Source organism: Pezoporus wallicus, unplaced genomic scaffold, assembly GCF_028554395.1.
Source record: "Pezoporus wallicus isolate ANWC-B61680 ecotype Strahan unplaced genomic scaffold, APGP_CSIRO_Pwel_v1 contig_4847, whole genome shotgun sequence".
NCBI lineage: Eukaryota > Metazoa > Chordata > Aves > Psittaciformes > Psittacidae > Pezoporus > Pezoporus wallicus.
Genome location: NW_026642717.1, coordinates 1,103,928 through 1,126,137, shown reverse-complemented (window position 1 = coordinate 1,126,137; position 22,210 = coordinate 1,103,928). Strand labels below are relative to the sequence as shown.

Below are 22,210 nucleotides of genomic sequence, written 5' to 3'. Positions count from 1 at the left end.
CTCTCTTTGACCTTCAGCCCAGGCTCCAGAGCCCGCTGACTGCCTCCCTGCTGGAGCACGTCTGGCGTCCCCGGCACTGGGCTTGTTTGTACCCCTTCCGCTCCTCCACAGACTATTACGAGGAACAAGTAATTCAGGAGAGCACCCAGCTCTCTAGGAGCCCCTGCACAGCCACAGCCCGGCCTTTCCGACCAGCAGGGCAACTCGTCCCGCTCGAGGCCAGGCCGGTGGTCAAGACCAACCTCCACGCAGGTGCTGGGCAGAGTGGCCGTGTCCCCACGCCTTCCCCGCTTCCTCGGTAGGGAACGGCTGCAAAGGGTCCGAGTCGGGCCTGTCCTGTCACGGCCCCTCGCCGGGGCGCAGGCGGGGCGGGCTGTCGGGGCGCTGTCCGCCCGCCCTCTCGCCGCGGCCGCCAGGTGTCGTCCTCGCAGCGAGCAAGGCGGTGGTGGGGGCGCCACCTCAGGGGCAGCCGATCCTGGCCCGGCCCAACCCGGCCCGGCCCGGCCCAGCCCAGCCCAGCCCAGCCCAGCCCAGCCCGGCGGCGGAGGCGCCGTTGGAGACGGTCGGGCTATGCCCGGCCCCGCGCCTGACGGGGATCGTGTGCCACGGGGGGAGCGCCGGTGAGCGGGGCGGAGCCGCCGAGCACGCGTGGGACTCCAGGCGCGGATCCGCGTCCTCTCGCCGGGGCTGCGTGTGGCTGTGGTGGGGCGGCGAGCGCGTCGTGGCGGGCTGCGGGCTGGCGCCGGGGGCCGCGGAGGTGGCGGGGCTGCAGGTGGGTGCGGGCCTTGCGAAACCAGCGCTCGGTGCCCAAGTAATTAAAAGTGTTTCTTTGTTACGGCCCCGGAGTAGGGTCCGGGGAGGGACCCTCCGGGGAGAGACCTCCCCCCTTTCATGCACACACGAACTCTCCTGGCTGCCGCAATGATACAGGATTCTGTGCCGACGTAGGGGGCTAATTGCAGGTTTGGGGGTATAAACGGGGAGCTTTACTGTTCTTTTTCCAACTTTGAAGGCTGCGTCTGATGAGAAATGGACATCTGGCTCCAGGTCATCCTTCCTGTTGTTGACATCACCTGAAAACTCCACTGAAAATATTTCCACTAGTTTACTGCAAACATCAGCTCCCTCTGAAGGCTCGAAACCTTGTGAGTATAGTCTGGCTGCCGGGAGAGATCTCTGGGTTTAGAAATCCATGGCTACAGTGTGTAATTGTTCTGCAGTGTTCATTTTATTGCAAGCACTAATAAAGGGCTTATCATGCCCTAGGGTGTTGTGTGCATTACAGCATAGGCTGTAGACAGTGCTTTGTTTTTCTTGAAAGGCATAACCGATATATTTTATAATTATGTGTGAAATGGTTATTTGTGTTTCTGTTTGATATTTCTGCAATAAATATGACCAAAAGGACATGTTGTTTTATACTGAATACCTTTCATTCACAGGGAAAACACTGAGAGGGGTAGAAAGTGTCATACTGGCAGGTGGATCAGTGAATCTTCCCCCCAGATTAGTTGTTTAAATGAACTTAGAATGTCCTACCAATATTAAAGAAGAAATCTATTGGAAAGATCAACAAATCTGTCTTGTTCAAAAGTGGGAAAATGTAAGACTAAATTCTTATGCAGCATTAATTAGGAATGGTCTGGACCCTCTGAAAAGGACAGTTTGAGTGTATGGCTTATTCTCAGAAGAATGTTATTTAATTAACTTGCTTGCTTTCAATGTAGTATGTCCAGGTGTGCAGCTAGTTTTATAGTAACTTATTTTGGCAGGCTCAAGTTTCAAGTGTTGTGTAATCTTCATTCTCTAGATACTTGGAAAACAAAAGTGTTTCTGGAGATGTATGATTATGTGTAAGATCTGCAGTTGTGTTGCAGACCACGAGATGTGGCATGCTTCAATTTAGAACTCCATAAAAATTTCTGAGCAGAAAATATGAGTTACATCTACTGAATGTACCAAAACTCCAGTTGGCTGGCTAGATAAAGTATTAGGTACCTACCTGCCTTTAGATTTCAGTGAGAAGTTAAAGATACAAATGCTTATTTAGATGCCTGGTGTTAAGATGATGTATGCCTGTTTGTGTCAATGAGGACCTATTAGCCTGCCAGAGTGGAGGGGAATTCTGTAGCATCTCATTGCTTCTTTCCCTGTTGTTCGTTTGAAAAGAAATTGTAATAAAATTCAAAAGTCGTTTTGTAATAGTACTCAGCTGGGAAAGTTTTCAGTTTCCCCTATTCCTTGATACTTACCCAGAGAGTGATGTCAACCTCATGTAGGAGACTGGCTTTGAACATTAGAAACGAAATGATCAGTAAATGATTGGTAAAAATAAAGTGATCAACCTCCTGATCATCCAGGTGCTTTTCTTCATGCTTTTCTCAGAGTTGTCTTTTCTGAGGAGCAGAAACTGGGGGAAGCTGGATCCACAAATGGGGCTTTGGTGTTTGCTGATATAATGTAGTTGCAGCACCAGGATTAGCATCTTGCCCTGTCACACATGGCATGTTCTGGAGTTTGGACCGTCAAACTTACGTTCTTGGGCTCAACAAGATGAATAATATCTTAATAAGTAAGGTGCTTGTACAGTACAGTAATGAGTGATTGAGCCTTAAGCTGCATTTCTCTACCTCTGATTTTGCCAGTGAGTCGTTTAATGATGTAAGAAAGAAACCTTGCTGCCCCTTACTCTCTGAATCTGATTAATAGGACTATCAATATCTATCTGCTGGAGGCTGGGGTAACTGTGAATGTTTGTAAAGCACTTCTAGGTTCTTAAATTAATTATAGTATCTGTCAGCTACATTTTATTTATTTATTCTCATTAGTTTCAGATTTGTAATTCTTCTTTTTCTCTCAACAGTTAGGACTTTGGATGCACTTCCAGAGAACTCATAGTCCTATATTTTCTTAGAGATACATCAGTGCAACATGTCATTAGTGGAAGTATTTTATTTAAAACCACAAATGAGGTACCATATTTCACTGGCAAGATTGGCCTACAGAGATGTTTGTCAAAGACATACATGAGTTGCAATTGCTTTGGGCAAATAAAATAAGTAATTTTAGCGCATTTTGTTTATTAAGGCATGAAATACATGCCACCTTCAAACATGATCCAACCAAAAGTAAAAAGTGTAGAGCTGCACTTTGGCAAGACTTCAGTCCACAGCAGTATAGCAAGGGACTAATTCTTTGCTTCCTGTCCAGCTGTTTTGACCCCCAAAATCTCCAGAATAATTTCTGAGTACAATAATAGCAGAAATTCTTGCATACCGTTGCTAGCTTGTGGACCTTCTAGGAAAATCTCAGTTACTTCTGTCTTGACTACTTCACTCCCTGTTAGCAGATACTGCTGAAGAGCGCTTTGTTGCAGTATATTCACAGCAGTTGTGAGAGAGAAAAGTGAAATCCTGAAATCTCCTGCATCTTGCAGGAGACATAATTCAGTGACCTTTTGCTGAATTATGTGTAATGACTTCTTTCCAATTTTTTTCTCCTCCTCTTGTCTGTGTTTGGTTTATCTCATGCTGCCATTTAAAAGACTATTGGGCTTGTGAAGGCAGGTGTTCAAATGGTAGGATGAGCCAGAGTAAACATACGTGAATTCCTGGCTTATTTGTTGCATAGCTTTCAGATGCATGTGTGTCAGGAGGTTCTCTGTACATTGCTTCTTTGAAGGACATGGTTGTACATGCCACAGTGATGCTCTGTATTGAAGGTGGTGCTAGTTTGGCCGTAGAAGTATTTTTACTGTTTTTTGTAAACTCCTTGAGGTCCAATTGCAGATGTACAGGTCTTGACAGTGAAGCAGGGAAAGATACTGTTGGTGTGCAGTAGTTCAATACCAGGGCAAAGAATGATGAAGTGAGTACGTGATGAAACAGTGATGAAATGAGTAAGAGTCAGTTTAAGTCTTGTTTTAGAGAAGTGTGTGATAAGTGACACATTAAGGCTGCACAGGATTTTGAGGTGAACAGAAATGTAGCACATTACTACTAATAGTTAATCTGGTGTATTGAAAGAGGGAGATGTCCTGTGAAAGCAGTCATGTTGTGACAAATGAATCGATGTTGTGTGGCCTGACCAATATTGTACAACAAGTTGAATTCTTGCGTTACCTAGTTGTGGAGGGGTTGTCTAGGTAACCTCTGTGATGTACTTCTGATGCAATACTGAGCATAGGTAGCTCAAAATATGATGCAGTACTGTAGATTGTTGGCTTGTTCTTTCACCATTTTACTTTTGATCCTTTGTTAGTGATCCGTGGGCACTGTAGTGGGTTTGCCCTAATCCTGAAGAAAAATTTATTTGGTCTATGCCAAAAGAGTCCAAGCTTTTTTCTTCTTCTTTTTTTAATCTTACGTTCTGATCCAAAGCATATTTGGAGTATTCTTCATATCATGAAATCTTACCCCCTTCAAATCCTGGTTTAAAACAAGCTGCTTCTAGCAGTCTATCCTTTACTTTCCCTTTCTCTGTTGTGACTTGCTTTCTTCCCCATCTGTTTTTGTTAAGTGAGCCACTGAAGATAGAAGTTTTTGGGTGCATGACCTGGCATGGTGTTGGATGAAGGCATTTTCATTTGCATTATGGAAAATGTATTTGGATTTGTTGGGAATTGATTCTGTAAGGGTGTGCATCTTCATTGTGTCTGCATTGCAGTGGGATCATTTCCTTTTCCAGTTTGAGATGCTGATTGCTTTAAGCCAGTGAGGTTATTTTCTGTTAGTTTTAACAGCATCTGCAATGTGACATCTTAGCAAGACCTGTTGCTTGTCTATTTATATTGTGCTGATATACTTCAGAGTCAAAATTCCCCAAATTGTCTCAGTTGGGTTGGTCACTGAGGAGAACGCCAGCTTTTTAAAATAAAAAAGCACCATGAATGTATGGTAATCATGTATTAGCACAATATTTGAGTAACGTTTTAATAGTGATCACAGTGAATCATTTTAGGTATGTTTTACTTTAATAAGAGTTTGATGTCTGTGCATGTGCTATGGCTGCAGAAATTGCAGCTAGTTCAGAGTCTTGGGCAGGATGTCGTCTTTTCACCATATCGCTACTGTCTCAAATAATTGCACTAATATTTGCAGGGTATACCAGTTACTTAAGTCAGATCATTGGTGTATTGTAAAGCTTACATAGTAGTAGTTTTCCTTAATTTTCTTTCTGTCCACTTTTGTGATTAAACTGTGTCTGGCTGAAGTCTTTTGAGAGGATTTAAGGATGTGGGGACAGGGGTTGTCTTTATTCTGGCTGTGGAATTATCTGCTTGCCATCTGCAGTCTGTCACTGACATTACTGTTCTGGTTTAAATCCAGATTTTGAAAGTGCAGCACTTTCTTATAATTTTGTCTTTTCCAGACTTTACAGCAGCTTCTGATTTCTTGCAAGTGTGGTGTTTTTTTTTTCATAGCTTTTCACAGCTTCTGTAAAATCAGGCCATCCTTTTTCCATGTGCGCCTTTTTTCCCTCTAAGTAGAAGTGGTATTGGTCTTAAATCTTAAATTTTTTCTCTTTTGTAATACTGTGTTATAAGTTGAGCCTTTGACTAGCCACCAGGATCTAAAGTTTGCATGTGTGGAAGCACAAGAAGTTCAGACAGATTTCTGTGGGCAACAAAACTGTTGCATCTGTGTGCAATCTGTGTTCACTGTCTTCTCATTGAAGAGTGATGGATGGTGGAGTTGCAAGCAGATGTCACAGCAGATTCTGACTAGCTTGTTTTTAAATTTCAGAGTAAGAATAAGATTAAATGTTACGCTTTAACTTGTATCATGTTATCATTTTTGTATGCTGTCATATGGTGCCCTACAGGTAAATGGAGTCTCTACCCCCAAAACCTGGTAGCATGAGAAAAGCTCAGAGGCAAGATGCAGTTGGAAATTGATTTTCCTCCTGCCCCTGTGTCACGCTGCCTGCAATATCCACTTCTTTCACAGGTTTAGGTTCTCTTAGACATGCTGAAATCCAGTCTCTGGACTTGTTAGGTTTGTCAGATGCCCCCCCTCTCCTCCTTCCTTGAAAAGAGATTGTGGAGGATCACATGTTCTAGCCCTTGAACAAATATAAATTTGCTCCAGCACAGGAGATGACACCCCAGTTTTAATGTGTGATCATTTCTTCCAGAGGTGTGCTAGTTTCCTCCAGGAGCAGCTGTTCAGCATGGTTGAATACCCTGCATTAGTGCAGCTATAGTTTAAGTTTATACGTATGAGTGCAAGACTGGTGTGAAAGAAGATGAAGTGTGAAATTAAAGTACTGTATTTTATTAATGAATAATCAACTACAAAGTTGGATTCGTTAGTTTCACCCTAAGGTTACACAACATTAGTTTGGAGGAGCTGGGACTTCTGACCTGGCATGCACTGCGTGAGGCCATCGTCCGTTTCACTTTCTCTAATGTATTGATGGGCAAATGGAGATGTCTCTGCAGATGGATAGCTTAGCTACCAGTATGCCTGATAAAGGAGTAGCAGGAGGACAGCTGGTAAACGAGGACATCTCAGTCAACAGAGGGAGTTGGTGTTAGCTGTTTTAGTCGCTACTAGCCTCAAAATAAGCAGAAGCAAATCTGATTTCTTTATATTCCAATAAGGTAAAAGAGATTTCAAAAATTTACCAAGTGATACAGATGCTTTTCATGTAGCTTGGAAAAACAGAGTACCTAACATAGCTGCTTCTCTATGCAGATGTCTTCACGAATCACATTATTTCAGTCAGCTTAAAGGCAGGGAGAGATAGACATTTCTTGCTGACTAGGACAGGTCTGTCCATCTGGAGAAATATCTTTCAGTTCTTCTTGCATGGTGGTCAACAGCCAAGTAAGTCATCTGCATTCAGGTATGATGGGCCTGGTCTGGAGGTGTAGGTGAACACTTCCATTGTCAGTCTGGCTAATTGTCACCTCTGTTAAAATGGCTGCATTTTGTTTGCAGGGAAAGATGGCATATATTCTCTTTAATGCCTTTTGCTCTTTTACTGTATCCATGTCAGTGACTCTCAAGCTGAGGAGGGTATGTGAGCAAGTAGGAAAAAGGCTGAGGAAGCCAGAGGAGAAAGGCTAGGAAAATGATAGCTTGAAAATTGCTTCCTGAGAAGAGGCATTTCTTCTCACTTGTTTTGAGCCTGAGATCTGCTGGTTTAATCTGATGCCTTCTGATATTTCTCCAACCTGATTTCCCTCTGTTTAATATGTCCTGCCTCTGGTTGTCTTATGATCTCCTTCCTTGTGACTTTTCTAGTTTTGCTAGACGTTTTCTGAAGAGAGAGGGACAGAGTTATAACTTTCAGGATGCAATTGAACTTTTTAGACTGTTGAATAAAGGTGCTCTTGGTTGTATTCTCTGCAGTAATAATTTTTAGCACTCTGTTCTTTAACTGTGCTGATGCTTTCATAAGGACAACGCACTATAAATATAAGATCTCATTCCTGAATCATCCAGAGCCTGTCATTATGCATATGAAGTTGAAGTGTTTTTTCCCACCATGAATACCAGTCTGTGTTTAAATGGTATCTAATTCCGCCATTTTAGAGGCTGGTTATTTGATGTTGTTAAGTCCTTCCATATCTCTTTGCAGTCAGCACTTGTCTTTCTCCTTAATAATTTAGTATTATTAGTAAGTTCTGTCATTTAACTGTTGTATTCTTTCCCTGCACCCCCTGTGATTCATTAGTGGGTATGTTGAATGCAGTATATTCTTTACACAGATCATCATGGAACTGCAGGGTTAGTGTCCCTCCACTATGAAGACTGAATGCTGTTTTGTTGTACCGTTTATTTCCTGTCTACCTTGTTCCCCATACAGATGAGGACTTTTCCTGGTTTTGTAATATTGATTTTTTTATTTTATTTTTTTAAGCATCATTCATTATTTTGAGGGAATCTTTCAGGACTGGATATGAGTTACCATGGTTTAAAAAATAACCACATCAGCAAAGCTGTGGTAACAGGCTATGTGCAAACTCACCACAAATGTGAAATAGCTTAATTTAAACTTCTTTCTTGCGTCCAGTCAGCATTCAACTCTAACTAGTCTACATTGCGATCAGATCCCAGCTTGCTTCATAAAATTTTAAGGTTCGGTATTCTGTTTGAGATTTAGTTTTGGTCAGATAGCACACTGGGTGAATTTGTTTCTCAGGTCTCAAATAAAACCTTGTAATTTCTGTTTCTTTTTACTTGTCAGACTAGGTTGACTGTTTCTACATTTTAACAGTATCCAGCCATTTCTCAATGAGAATTTCTCATTTTGTTTTTCTGGCAGCAAGATGGGATCCAAAGTAAAAAATGAATGGCAGATTTAAAGAGCGGTATGAATTCTTGCACCAAGTAGCATGCCACACCAATGATTTGAAGCAGAATTTGTAGGTATAAGCTCTGGTCCTTGGTAGAGTTTCTTAAGAACCCCCCCCTCCCACACACAAAAATCCCCCCAAAACCCACAACCCAAAACCCCCAGGCCCAACTATTTTTAAAAATTATGCCCATTTCCATTGTGTGCCTACAGGAGTAACTTTAGATGAGAAAAACAAGCCCTAAATTTTTTCTGACTCTTCCCAGTTCCCCCTTATCCCTGTCCACCAACACTTGTGTTTGAGAAGTTTTAAAATCAAAATTCTGGCTTCAATAGTACATTAGTCTTTCAGAGAATCTGACCTTTCACATCTCTATGCAGACATACAAATGGGGATGTTGTCGCTTCAGTTATTAGAATCATGTCGGGTTTTTCTTCTTTTTGTTTTTAATCCTCAAAGTGGAATAGTTGGCATGGAAGCAGGAAGCATATTTTATTCAAAATCTGGCATCCAGAATTTGGATGCATGTATTTCCAGCTTTTAAGAATAATTATGATTTGCAATATTGTATTACTATGAATTTGCTTAGGTATTGTATGTGGGTTTGTACATCCAGCAAGTGTCTGAATATATAATTACGTGGGATGAGCCAGTTCTGGTAACACACAGGCAAACCAAGAAAACAGGTAGTGGTGCATTCAGTAGAACCGAGAACAGCACTTGAAGAAAACAAACAACATTGAAAAGTTCATTTGTTCTCCTTCTCATAATTTGAAATTAAGAAGCTGTCCTTGACAAAGCTGAAACAAGTGTTGAGCGACTCATTAGGCTGTGGTGAAAAGCCAGCTTTACCTCAGTGTTTCCCAGAGACAGAGTCAGTGGAATGGAGATCTTGCTCTGTCTTGCAGTCCTCTGTAGCTCTCATAAAACTCTGCCTTGGTGGAGAAAACACTAAATGCGCTTTTCAGATAAGCTAGGTCAGGAAGGGTTAGCAGAGTAGAGTGATACTACGATGAAATTTCTCACCACACTATTGAATGTGTGCTACATTAAGAAGATGGGTTTCCTGATTTTTCTAGGGAGCAGTATACCATCATCCTCCTCCATATACTAAGATTTTGAAATCCATTAACCGTACAGGCAGTGTCTCAGTCTGATTGTTATTTATAAATTCATATTTTAATATAGCAAGCAAGCATCTGTTGCATGTCTGTGCTTTTTACTTGTAAAAAACAAACAAACCCTCACTCACTTAGTTCTCATGATTCAGATTTTGAGTATTCACTCTTCTGCTAACAGAGAAGTTTCTCATGGTTTGTGTATTAAACTTACTAGTTCTCCAGATATACATGGTCTTTCAGGAAAAACTGGATAGGGCAAAAACGTAATGCAAAAGTTAGCAGATTTTACCAGGTACCATTAAAAAATAGTATCTCATGCTCTGTAAATGGGATTTTCAGGCCTTGCTTAATTGAAGATCAAAATAAAATGATACTAAAATAATTACTCATCTTGTAACAAAATTCTCTTTGCTTATACTTGAATAAGAGAAGTAATTATCAACAACTAGTGTGTAGTAAAATTATAATTAGTTTACTCTAGTAAGTCTCAGAAGAGTAGACCTGAAAAACAAAACCTTTGACTAGTCTTTGCATTATTAGATAGTTTAAAGCCTATTATCCTGGGCTTTTTAAAAATTCATTTTTATGCTGTGTTTTGTAACAGTAGTGCTGGATCAAACCTGATTTCCCTGCTTGTGTGACTGATCTCATTTAAGTCAATGACTGTTTACATGAATAAGACTCAAAGAATGTGGCTTTGTATGAAAAACATCCTCCCAAAGGGAGTTGTAGTAGGCTTACAGTTAGTGTAAAAAAAAAAAACAAACAACCCCCAAAAACAACAACAAAAGAAAACCTATGTTTGTGTATTCTTGTCTCATGGTATAGTGATTTTCAGTGAAGTTTCGTATTCCATGAAATTAAATCTGTACCCAAGATTGTATGATATTGTACAGTTTTTATAATTCAGCATTCAGGTCTGTGCTATTGGAACAATAGGCTGAGTGTTTTAAGGTGCAGATAGCCTGACTAAAATAACACGTGTTGCAGAAAAAGTTGCAGTGCATTTTCAATAGAGAATGTTCAGTAGAAGGATACTTATCAGCTCTGTGTGGTATATGAAAATCACAGGAGTAGTTAACAAGATACAGAAAATCTCAGCTTGCTTTCTGTTTATAAAACTGGCCTTTCTGGAAGTACTGGAAAACAAGAATACAATATATAATATGCTTGCCTTCTCTTTCTTCCCCTCCTACCTGCCTTCCTGTATTAAGCCAGAAATAGATGGGAAGATGAACTGTAAGAAAATGACATTAGAGTAAGTCCTCCTCCTCCATAGTTTTCTTTGTTTTCACTATCAAGGGTGCCAACAGCAAAACTGTGCTGTAACTCTTCCTTAATCATACTGCTGTAGCTGCAAGCTCAAGGATGGATGGGCATACTTGGGGAGTGATCTTGTCAACACTGAAATGACAATGTGTTTTAGTCATATTAAGGCCACTTTTGTGGTTTTAAGGTAATAAAGATGTCCTTGACCTTCATTTCATTTTCCCATGCAGAATTCCTCTCCATCTTGTGCTGCTCCCAAAAGCTTCTCTCTATTGTTCCTCACCTTTGTCTTCTCCCTTCTTTTGTCCAAGAGTACTCTGGCGTCCTTGATGTGAGAATCATCTGCTTTTCTTTGATCTGTTCCTCATCCCTTGCAAATCTGTTGTTTTGCTAGTTGTTTTCCTGACAGTGGTTGATGAGTGCTTTGAACCCAGATGAGCTATCAATAGAGCAAAAGGTGGCTTAACAAACTTTTAAAAAAGAATTTGTGAGAGTGAAAAAGGGTCCATGTCCCTCTCATGCTCATCTGTGCGCTCTTTACCAGATTGGTTGTTGTGTGACATGTCTTCTGCGTTTTTCTAAAAACTCGACATTCAGAGTTTTCTTCCTCGTCCTCTCTTCTAGAATCATAGAATAGTTAGGGTTGGAAAGGGCATTAAGATCCTCTAGTTCCAATCCCCCTGCCATGGGCAGGGACATCTCACCCTAAACCATGCCACCCAAGGCTTTGTCCAACCTGGCCTTGAACACTGCCAGGGATGGAGTGTTCACAACCTCCCTGGACAACCCATTCCAGTGCCTCACCACCCTAACAGGAAAGAATTTCTTATATCCAATCAAACTTCCCCTGTTTAATTTTAACCCATTACCCCTTGTCCTGTCACTACAGTCCCTAATGAAGAGCCCTTCCCCAGCATCCTTACAGACCCCTTCAGATACTGGAAGGCTGCTAGGAGGTCTCCATGCAGCCTTCTCTTCTTCAGGCTGAACAGCTCCAACTTTCTCAGCCTGTCTTCATATGGGAGGTGCTCCGGTCCCCTGATCATCCTCGTGGTCCTCCTCTGGGCTTGTTCCAACAGTTCCATGTCCTTTTTATGTTGAGGACACCAGAACTGCACACAATACTCCAGGTGAGGTCTCACAAGAGCAGAGTAGAGGGGCAGGATCACCTCCTTCGACCTGCTGGTCATGCTCCTTTTGATGCAGCCCAGGATACGGTTGGCTTTCTGGGCTGTGATCGCATACTGAAGCCGGCTCATGTTCATTTTCACATCGACCAGTACCCCCAAGTCCTTCTCCACAGGGCTGCTCTGAATCTCATCTTTGCCCAACCTGTAGCTGTGCCTGGGATTGCTTCGACCCAGGTGTAGGACCTTGCACTTGGCATGGTTAAACTTCGTAAGGTTGGCATCAGCCCACCTCACAAGCATGTCAGGGTCCCTCTGGATGGCATTATAGGCTATATCTGTTTCACTTGGCAATCTCATTTTTTCTGCTTTCACTTCACCTTCAGTAGTATTTGTGGTTTGGGGCATATTTTTCCATATCTGACTTCTTTTAACCCTGTCTACTTCAACATCAGCAGCTCATGGGCTTTTCTGGTTCCTCTTCCAGCTTTGTTAGGCTTCCAGTCCTTAGTAGTGCAGGTTTTTTTTTTTTGATAATGCTAGTGTACCGTGTTCCTTGGTAGTAGTGATGGTGAAGGAAGATCTATTTCTGTCTTACCGGAGAGAACTCATGCCTCTTTGTCGTTTTTGTTGGGCTTTTTTCCTGTATGTTGTAAAAGCAAAAATGGGAACTCTCTGGAAGATGTCCTGGCATGTAGGAGGTACAGGGCTGCTGAGCTTCATGAGGGTAGGGAAGCAGAAGACCAAGAGGGAAATCCTGCCTCATTCTGGGAACAAGGTCCAGGAACATAGTGTTGCTGTAGCATAATCCTACTCTTCTCGATTATTTTGTCACCAGATCACCACTTTTGTTTTTGTTTTTCTTATTTCCCTTCAGGAGCTTGGCAGCCTTTGTGGGCAGATAATGTGAATATTCTCCATGTATTAACACTGTCTTGCACAAGCTGGCCTCTTGTAAAGTATAAAAGAAGACTCAGATATGCTGAAATTTCAAAATACTTATTAACTACAAAGCAGGTACTGAACTGCATTGTACCTCTTCAGTTTTGACTACCTCTTCAATAGTCAAAACAAGGCTGAAGCATCGATTTTTGGCTGTAGGGAAATTGAAAACATCAGGAGACTGAAGTGAGCGCAACAAATAGTGTTATGCTCTATGGTTGGTTGGGATCCTGCAGGGGCCATGAGCATGCGGGAAAAGGTGGGAGAATAGGGAGTAGTGAGCAGGAGTGGGAGCATTGGTCTTCTCTTTGCACTCACAGCTCCCTGTACTTCACATGAGTTGGGTACAGGTATTTCTGGATGATGAATGTGTGATGACTTCTGCGCAGCCATTAGGACAGAGTCTTCTGGGAGCTGAGATTCTGCCCTGTAGGAGGAGCAGCTTTCAAGAGATCAAGAGATGCAGACTCTGTAGTGTAGACTTTTTAATCACCTAAAATGATGTTAGTGGTGTTCTTTTTCATCTGTTTGAAGAGCCTCCTGGTATGGGAGATTTTTATTTTACCAGGATGGGTATTACATTTCGATGAAACAGATGGCATGTGTTTGACAAGTGCCCTTTAGTAAGAGAGTTAAAGTAGCAAGAATGCACCCTAACCCATCGGTATTTTCTTAGGTCTTTTGTAATATCAAAGCACCCTTGTGCAGTGCTCATTATAGTCACCTGATGCAAGAGCCAAGGTTTTGTGATACCTACTTTCTTCTGTTCCTATGCTTGTACAGCTGGCAAGATTCTCAAAAGATATATGGAAGAGCAATGTGATACTCAAGGTGAGTTGTGTTAATCAAGCTGTAGCCTGCACTAAGAGAGGTTACATAAGATCAACTTCAGTTAGTTGGCCTAAAAGTACTTTGTGTCAGCACTTAGCTTTCTAAAATTAATGAATTGCAATACAAGTAGAATAGGACAGGAACATACAATTTTGTTTATTTTGAGGTTGGTGTGGAGGCATTCCAAATGCTGAGCTGAATGTAGTGGACTGTTGCTCTGCATGGCCTTACTCTGCTAGAACAAATGAGAAAGAACATTTTGGGAACTGAGCTGTTTGATGGACTGGAACAAAAGAGCCCTGGGGTAGGGAACCGTAAGTTGGATTTCTGTTACCTGACTGACATTCCCACCACTGGACTCTTGCATGATGTGAAGAAGATTCTTCTGCAGAGTTTCCAGAGAAGTTAGCGAGTACTAAAGAAAGCATAGAGCATGCCCACAGCTCAGTGGGTGCTCCTTCAGCTCCATATCTGCTATGGGACAGGTCAGGGCAATCAGAATTTCCAAAGTATTGTATGTCATGACCTGTTTGGAGATACTCACAGACATCATCTACACAGATACTGCTGTGAAGGGCAGCTTGACCATCCATCAGCCAGAAAAGACCAGAAAAGAAATTGCTCTACAGCTGTTTTATAGCATTACAGATTCATAGGGGGTATAGATTATCTTTTACAGATACTGTTTCTTAATGATAGTCTTCCTTCTGGAAGAACTTGGAACATGCCTGTATCTGTGTTGCATCTTTCTTTTCCTGTGCCTGGCTGTTTGTTGATAATGGTGAGTGCATCAAGCACCAAAGTCTGGTTTCTCTGGGGAATCAGGTCCCCAGTCCAGTCCAGCTAGTCCAGAACTTGTCCACCTTGTCAATCTTTTCCCATTTTTTACTTATTTCCGACACCTGCCTTCCACCAATAGTCTGTAATTACTAGGGGTAAAGTTGAGCTGTTCCTTTCTTTTGTTCAAAGTATCCAGCAGGAAGGGCTTCAGAAAACGTTCAGGCTGACACAGGACATAAAGCAGGTGTATGTTCACTCTCTGTAATTTGCAGGTCTCATGCATATGCTTTTCAGACTTTTTGAAAGGATATGTTTCTCCTGGTTCGTGACAACCACACTGATGGGTGATTTGCTACACCAAAGCAGGTTATTCACTGACTTTAAAAAATAAGGGTGAACTGATCTTTTTCAGGTAGTAATTTCCAAGTTTATCTCTCTGTATAGGGTAATTCACATGGTCGTATTCTGCCTATGCAGCTTTAGCGATAAACCCTGTTTCTTCTTTGCATTATTATTTGTATTATCGTTTTGTTCCAGTAACAAAACTGTTAGGAATTACAAATCCAAATGTAATCCTGTTGTACTTATCATCATCAGGACACTCACTGTTAGTTTCTTCAGACTGATGCATTAAAAACCTCACTGACAAAATTAATACATGGGAGGAGCAGAATTTCAGAGTTTTAGACTAGTGCCCTTGTTCTCGACTACCTGTGTTTATTTTACATCACAGCATTGCATCCTTGGATATGAACACTTGATGAGGCAAATAAACTTTGGCGCGTGTACTAGAATTACTGATTTAGTTGTGTTTGCTGCAGAGAAATAGCTGTACTTTGGCATGGATCAGATATCCTCAGATGCGTGCGGAGGAGGACTACCAGTTTATGCATCTTGATATACTTAAAATCATAAATCTGTGTAAGTCATTGAATGTATTTTAGATGGATCACAGAATCACAGTGTGGTTGGGCTTGGAAAGGGCCTCTGGAGATCATCTGGTCCAGCCTCCTGCTTGGGCAGGGGCACCTAGAACTGGTTGCCTGGGTTACTTAGTTTCCTTGAAGTGTTTTGTGTTGGTGTTATATATCTAAATGTTTGAATGTTCTGTATCGAGATTCATGTACCCATATCTTAAGGCTCTGTAATGCTTAAGGATATTTTAACTTGTTTTGGGTTGAAAAATCATTGTAAGTTTTGCAATGAACAATGCGCCATTAGGCAAGATTATATGTCAATTTTGTTACTGTACAGTCCATAAAACCTGCAGATAATGAGTACACAGATGGCTTGATTTAATAGATTGGTTCATAAGCACAGCTGAGAAGGATGAAGCTGGAGGGAATTGAGGGAGATGTTTGTCTTCAGAAGTAATTCTACAGGCAGTGTGAGGTTTTTGTGGTTTAGAATGTTGCTTGATACTCGGTATCTGAAGTATTCCAACGTGAAGGAGTGGGAAAGGACTGAGACCCTGGTGAACAATTTAAACTTTGCTGATCTCATGCAGAAGGTGAAACAAGAGTGAGCATGACATGAGATGGGTCAGTGCAGCTGAAGGCCTTTTGCAGATAATTTGTCAAACCTCTCTGTTGGCAAGGTTATTTACTCAATGGTGGGACTGTCTTCAGAAATAAGTGTGTATTGTATAAACTAAACTTATTCCCAGACTCTCAGATTGTAACATATGAGTCAGCAAATATGTCCTACTAATACATTCATCCTAGTACTAATATACTCAGCCCAGTATGTTTTGATGGAGTAGAGATTTTGTATCAAAACCCTGCTGCTGTCATTGTTGTGCAGTCTGTCCCAGTACATGCCTTTTCTCAAGCATAACTAACCTCCTCTTCTCCTCCCAAAATCTGCAATTGTAAAGATCCTGCTGGCATGTCAGAACATGTCTTCAGAGAACCCGAGGGACATTTTTAATGAGAATAGCTTTAGAATTCCTGGCTTGATTTATGAAGAAAAGAAAAAAAGAACCACATAAACAGCATCCTCTTACCTATTAAAATATTTGCCTTCTACTTAATGGTTATATCAGCTTAGCTTTTGCAGATGCAGATTGAATAACCAAGCTGTTTTCCACTTAGAAGTATAGACTCTGCTTAAATACAATTCCACAGAGGGAAGTGGAAAGGTAGAGCACTGGAGGTCTGTGTTCTAAATTATGAAAGAAATAAACATTCAGGACTTAAGGCTCTTATGTTTCCTGCAGAATTTTCCTGTAACTTGTCTGTGAGAAATATAGCTGAAAATATGTTTAGCAGTTTGCTGTACTGTTCTAAGGAGGTTTTTGTACCTTGTACAAAGGGAGACGAATGAGGCAACAGGTCTTTGCTTTTAATTCCATTCATCAACCCAGCTGTTTTAATGTATGCCTTTTATTTTTTTTTTGTTTGATTTTGAACAAGGCTTTAGGTTACAGCCACAGAAGTAAGAAAAGTGCAATCATTGTGCATTATTTATATACATGCATTCAAAATCATAATTCATATTCATAATCATGTCTATGGGTATAGAAACCTATTCCAGCCTGTGCTGAGGACAGCAATTACAGCAGGTGCCCTAAGTCTTATCTGCATCTACATTGCCTTTCAGAAAATGCCAAACCCATTCTTATTTATGCTGCTCTCAGCTGGTAGACATCATTTTTCACTGTTCAGTAACACCTCCCTCTCCTCCCTTCTCCCCTGGCCCCCCCAAAAAAGCTTGACTCCCAACATTCCTGTCATGTCTACGAATATTTGTGCAAGTCCTTGACAGGAAACTGACTCTGTTCCTCACCACTAGCCAGTCTGCTTCTGCTGCTTTGTTTGCCTGTGTCTTCCAGCGCTTATTCCAGTAGTTCAAGTACCAGAGGAGGTGAGGTGTTTACTGTGGTTTTAAACACCCTGAGTACAAGTGGATCATTACCATAGGCAAGTAGGATGAGAGAACGTAGAGGCTTGGGGTGCTGCTGGATATTTGTTTTTCCATGGCTTTTATTTAAAATGGAAATTAAACATGGAAAACCGTAAGAAAAGAATGTTGTGGTGTGAACCTTAAAGATGTCCCATTGTCTGTGTTACTCTGTGGGAGACATGCCGTGTGTGGTGCACAGGACATGCAGTGACTGGGCAGGGCTGAAGAGAGGTAAAGAGTGTGCTTTTGTGTGGAAGCTGTGACCTGGAACCCAAGAGCAGGCTCTCACCATAGGGAGCAACGGTTGACTAATTCTGGCAGTTCCTGCCCTCTCTATGATTCGCTTTTCAGCTTTAGTATTGTATTAACTCCTCCTCAGTGTTACACTGACTCGGAGCAGGCGTGTTCCTTACGTTTCTTGTTGCACTCCCAAACTGACACATTCACCAAAATAATGCAGGATAATTTTATGTATGTCAATTTGTTTTACTGTGTTCTGTTGCATGAATTTACATGCGACATAAATCTGGAAAAAATGGGTTTCAGGATTTTTGTTTCCTCATTTTAATACCTATCACTGTAGTACTATACCAAGGAGTTAGACCTCTGGGGAAATTTCTTTGCACTATCCTAATGATGGTCAATTCATATTAGTTTAAATATAATAATTAGATTTTGCCCCTCATCCTAAGGAGGACTTTCTCTGGAAGTGGAGAGAAGGTATTCTTTGAGAGGAGACTGGCACTCTGTTGCAAAGGTTGCCCAGATGCCAGGTCCAGTACTTGATTAAGAAATTTCTTGCTCCTCTTGGTTCTACAGACATTGTTTCAATCTCTTTGTTGTTTTTTGTAAGCTTTTAATCAAAGCAAGCTCATAATAATGATAGTAAAACCCTCCAGTAACTTCTGAAGTGAATTTCTGTGTATCCTCATCATAGCAGGTCTGTTAAGAAATCAAAATGCAGTCTAACAAGGAGGAAACTTCAAGTAGAACTTCTGCTAAGCAGATGAAAATACAAATCCATAGGTCTCATCTCCAAATCTGGTTAATATGTAAAATTCAAATGCCTTTTAAGAGAACAGCAACAGATCTGTTAATGTAAAATTCCAGGTGTTGTTCTCTTGTGTAAATAGCTTGTCAGTATACCTGGAGGTACCAAAGTAGAAACTGTGTTCACCAAGGGGACAGTCCTGCTGTGCTTGATGGTTCTGGCAGAAATCATGTTTTGTAGGACAGGAGCAGAATCAAATTCAGATTCTTCATTTCTTTACCCTTTGCTGCTTCCTGCTGAACAACCTTTTTTCCCCCTTTTGTTTTTTTTTTCCAGTAGCCTGAAACACATTCCAGAAATGTCTGTGTGAGGGAGAGGAGTAAGAGTGCCAAGGCTCCTGATGAATAAGAGACTTTGTGATGAATCTTGTAAAATTGGACCTTTTCATTCAGAGAATGGTTCTCCATTACTGAGTCTTTTGTTGCCTTCTATTGAATTGGAGGGGAGAGGAGGAGATGCAAAGTGTTTTCCTGTGACACTTCCCTCTAGTCTGCCTGAATTACCAGAGGGATGAATTGATTTGACTGTGGGTGGAATGGGGGAAAATGCAGAGGAAGTTGCTTCACCCTGTTAAATCTGAAGGTGCAGCAGTGGTGTTACTTCACCTCTAAAACTACCCAGTTTTGAGAAATTTAAATTTACATGGAAAGTTTGATTTTTAATTATATTGATCCAGGCTGAGATATAATAATGAAAATATTCAGGTTTAAAATCCTATTTTTAAAACACACATTCAAGTTCTGCTGACTTGAAGTTGGGTGTTTTTGTTTTAGTCCTAAACTATTTCACAACAGTGTTGTAATTCTAAGATTTGTTTTGTTCATACATCAACTTGGAGCCTAAATAAAAGGTAAATTTGGGTTGCATGTATATTCAAGCTATATCAGAATTCCAAACATACACTTTTTCCCTTCTGAACATACCATATTTCATATAGTTTTTCTGGTAATTACAGCTGGAGAACTACGGTGGCACTTTCTAATTTAACTAGGGGACATGTAGTGCATGGTCAGAGCTGCAGCAGCTGTGTCCGTGGAGTACACCTTGGTAAAATTACCCATCACACATCAGGAGATAGTATCTGATTACTAATAGGTAATAATTAATATGTAAACATAGGTGTGTGAGCTGTCACTTCAAGAAGGGACACTGGATACAGTGGAGACACTGCATGAAGAGGTTGTCTGTAGTTTGCCGGGTTTAGGAGTTCTTGCTTGTGAAAGCTTGCACTTAGCAGAATTGAGTCTCATAAACTTGCATTTAAACCTTAATTCTTCATTAGGTGCCACAGGGTATCACACAAAGCTCTTTGGAATGAATCCATTATTTGAAACTTCTGTAGTGGTTGTTAACTTAAACACCTTCAGAGAGAGAAGTGCCTTTTAATAGACTGGCACTTTTGCCCCTTCAGTTATTGCAGGAGTTCCTATTGTGTTAATTTGTGATGTTTCCTTCTTTCCAAATTGAAGCGTGCAGCTCTGTTGCAGCAAACACTACAGCATCCTTTCAGCATTGCCATCAGAGCTGTCAGTCTTTAGCTTCAAGGGAGCTGCCCTGTTTCCACCGGTTGCTTCCAGCTTTTTGTATTGGCTCCTGGTGTGTTGGCTTGGCAGTCACTCTCATCTGGGATAGATTTTCAGAAGACTAATCCTTAGTTCATATAAAAATCTTCTGGACAAAATGTCTAACTTGGGAATTAGGCTGCTGCTTTCCGCACTGCATCCAAGTTCTGTGTTCGACTTCTTTATAATGTACAAGGCTGGAAAGGCTGTGCTGCCTCTGTGCTGCTTGTCCTTCTGAACAGTTGCAGCTGCTGGCATCCCTCCAGATCTCAGGGGGAGACCTTGTAACACAGTGGTAAACATCTAAATACTTTCAGTTCTTGGGGAACCTTCCTTGGCAGGGTACTCGTTGGGGAGTATAGCAAGACACGGCTAGATGGGACCTCTTTCCCTCCTTTTCCGTCCTTCCCCAAGCAGGAAAGAGAAAGAAAGTGGGTGCAAAAGCGAATCCTTTTGGAAGCAAGACAGCCTCTTCTCCCCATACCTGTGGGGGTAGCACCCAAACAGCCTGTGCCAGCAGCTGTACCTGATGGCAGATGTGCACTGAGGCCTCTTCCCTTCTCCCTGCAGACTGAAGATGTCATATGCACTCTCCCCCCTCCTTGATGGTTTTCTTGTGACAGGGCATCCTAGGAGCATAGCCTTTCTGAAGAGCTCCCCACATATGTGTGGATAATGCAGGTCTGCCAGGTTCATGTACCACAAATGAGTAAGCAGAATATGGTGAACCTGCTCCTGATTTTTAGCCTGGTGGTTTTCTTGCACTTCCTGCAGAATGGTATGGAGGGGCAGATTTTTCTGCCCTATCTAAAGGTTTGGGGAGTTGTTTTGGGTTTCGTGTTTTTTTAAGCATTGGGATGTTGCCTGGTGTTACTGCTACAGATCTCCAAGACCTATTGTCAGGACTGAACATGTTTTTCAGGCTTCTCTGTTATCTCATCACTGCCCTCCTGTGCCTCACCCCAGCTTGCCATTTCCTCATCCATTTAATGAAGACAGAGGGTTCTTTATTGTATGATACTCAACATGCAATATGATAGTGTTGCAGGAGAGTTAGCGGAGTGGACATTACCAGGTGTTTGGCATTTTCTGTTTCAGGGAGATCTATTGCTGTAAGAATGGCTTCAGTCTTACTCAGCCCCTATGCAAATGGGTTGGGAATGCCTTGTTGTGTGGCACCATCTATGCAGCCACAGGCTTTTCCAGGGGATGCAAGTAGGTGTGCATGGTGGCGTGAATTAGGTCCTTCTTAGCCTCTTGGGGAGGAACAGCACCTACTGCTTGAAGAGGTGAAGTGGGTCTCATAACATGTAGAAACTTCTGAGCTGGTGAACCAAATAGATGTGAAATTCCATATAGTATCTTCAAAAGATGCAAACATAGATTACATTTTTTCATGAAAGAAATATGGGGAGATCTGTTGTCATATAAAGGCTTCAGGATTGTTTTGTCTCTAGCCCCTCGGGAAGAAGGAAGCCAAGGTTTTACTGTAGAACGTGCTTTTAGTTTGCTGGTCAGATCATCTGTTTCTGTTTCACCTTCTGTTTTACTCCAAGTGAGCCTGCACTGATTACAGTGTTGTCTTTTCTGGCGGGCAGACAGTAAAGCAGTACTGATCCAATTGTTGTTTCATAACTACTTCTTGGAAGACACATCCATCATTCTGTGGACAAGTTCAATAACCAGAACATGTTTTCTTCATTTTTGAAAATGTGGCTCATGAAACATGTGTTGTTCTTTGGAAGTGAAGTGCATTTTAATGTGCAATAAAAGTCTCTTACAAAGAGTACGTGCATAGCCTACAGGGAAAAGTAGCTTAATTCTCCCGTCTTTAAAGATTATTTTTATTTTGGAACTTCTCTTCCAGCAATATGATTAAAGTAATACACAGCCAGTGGTTGCCTTGGACGCTTTAGCCATCAAGGGAGTCAGGATTTGAAAGGCTTTCTCAGTATGAGTTAATAGCAATAGCAGCCTACCATACTCTCAGAATTTTATTCTATCAACTTGTATATAGATACTTTAAAAAGGCTTATTGCAAATATTTCCTTGCTGAGGGAGAATTCAGCCATTATTGGATGTTATATTCCCATATGAAACCATCCTTTTGCCTATTGATGTATTGTATTTCTTCTGGCAAGTAGAATACATACAATGTAAGCCATGGGACTGAATTCTTAATACAGTAATTGTACAAATGTCTTTTCCTATTCTATCAGTATAAATGCTTATTAATATTCTTTAACCTTGTTCATATCACATAATAGTTGTGTTTGGAAGGGACCTCTGAAGACCTGTGGAAGCTGCACACTTTGGAT

At 41.4% G+C, this 22,210-nt stretch overlaps 1 protein-coding gene across 1 annotated transcript in view; it reads left to right on the top strand.

Moving 5' to 3' along the window:
- Positions 1-825: 825 nt before the first annotated feature.
- The window catches only part of ANKRD6 (ankyrin repeat domain 6), a 94,065-nt gene continuing 72,680 nt past the window's right edge, over positions 826-22,210 (top strand). The window contains exon 1 of the mRNA XM_057432108.1: positions 826-1,145. The gene's annotated coding sequence lies outside the window, so the exon portion shown is untranslated. The remainder of the gene's footprint in view (positions 1,146-22,210) is intronic.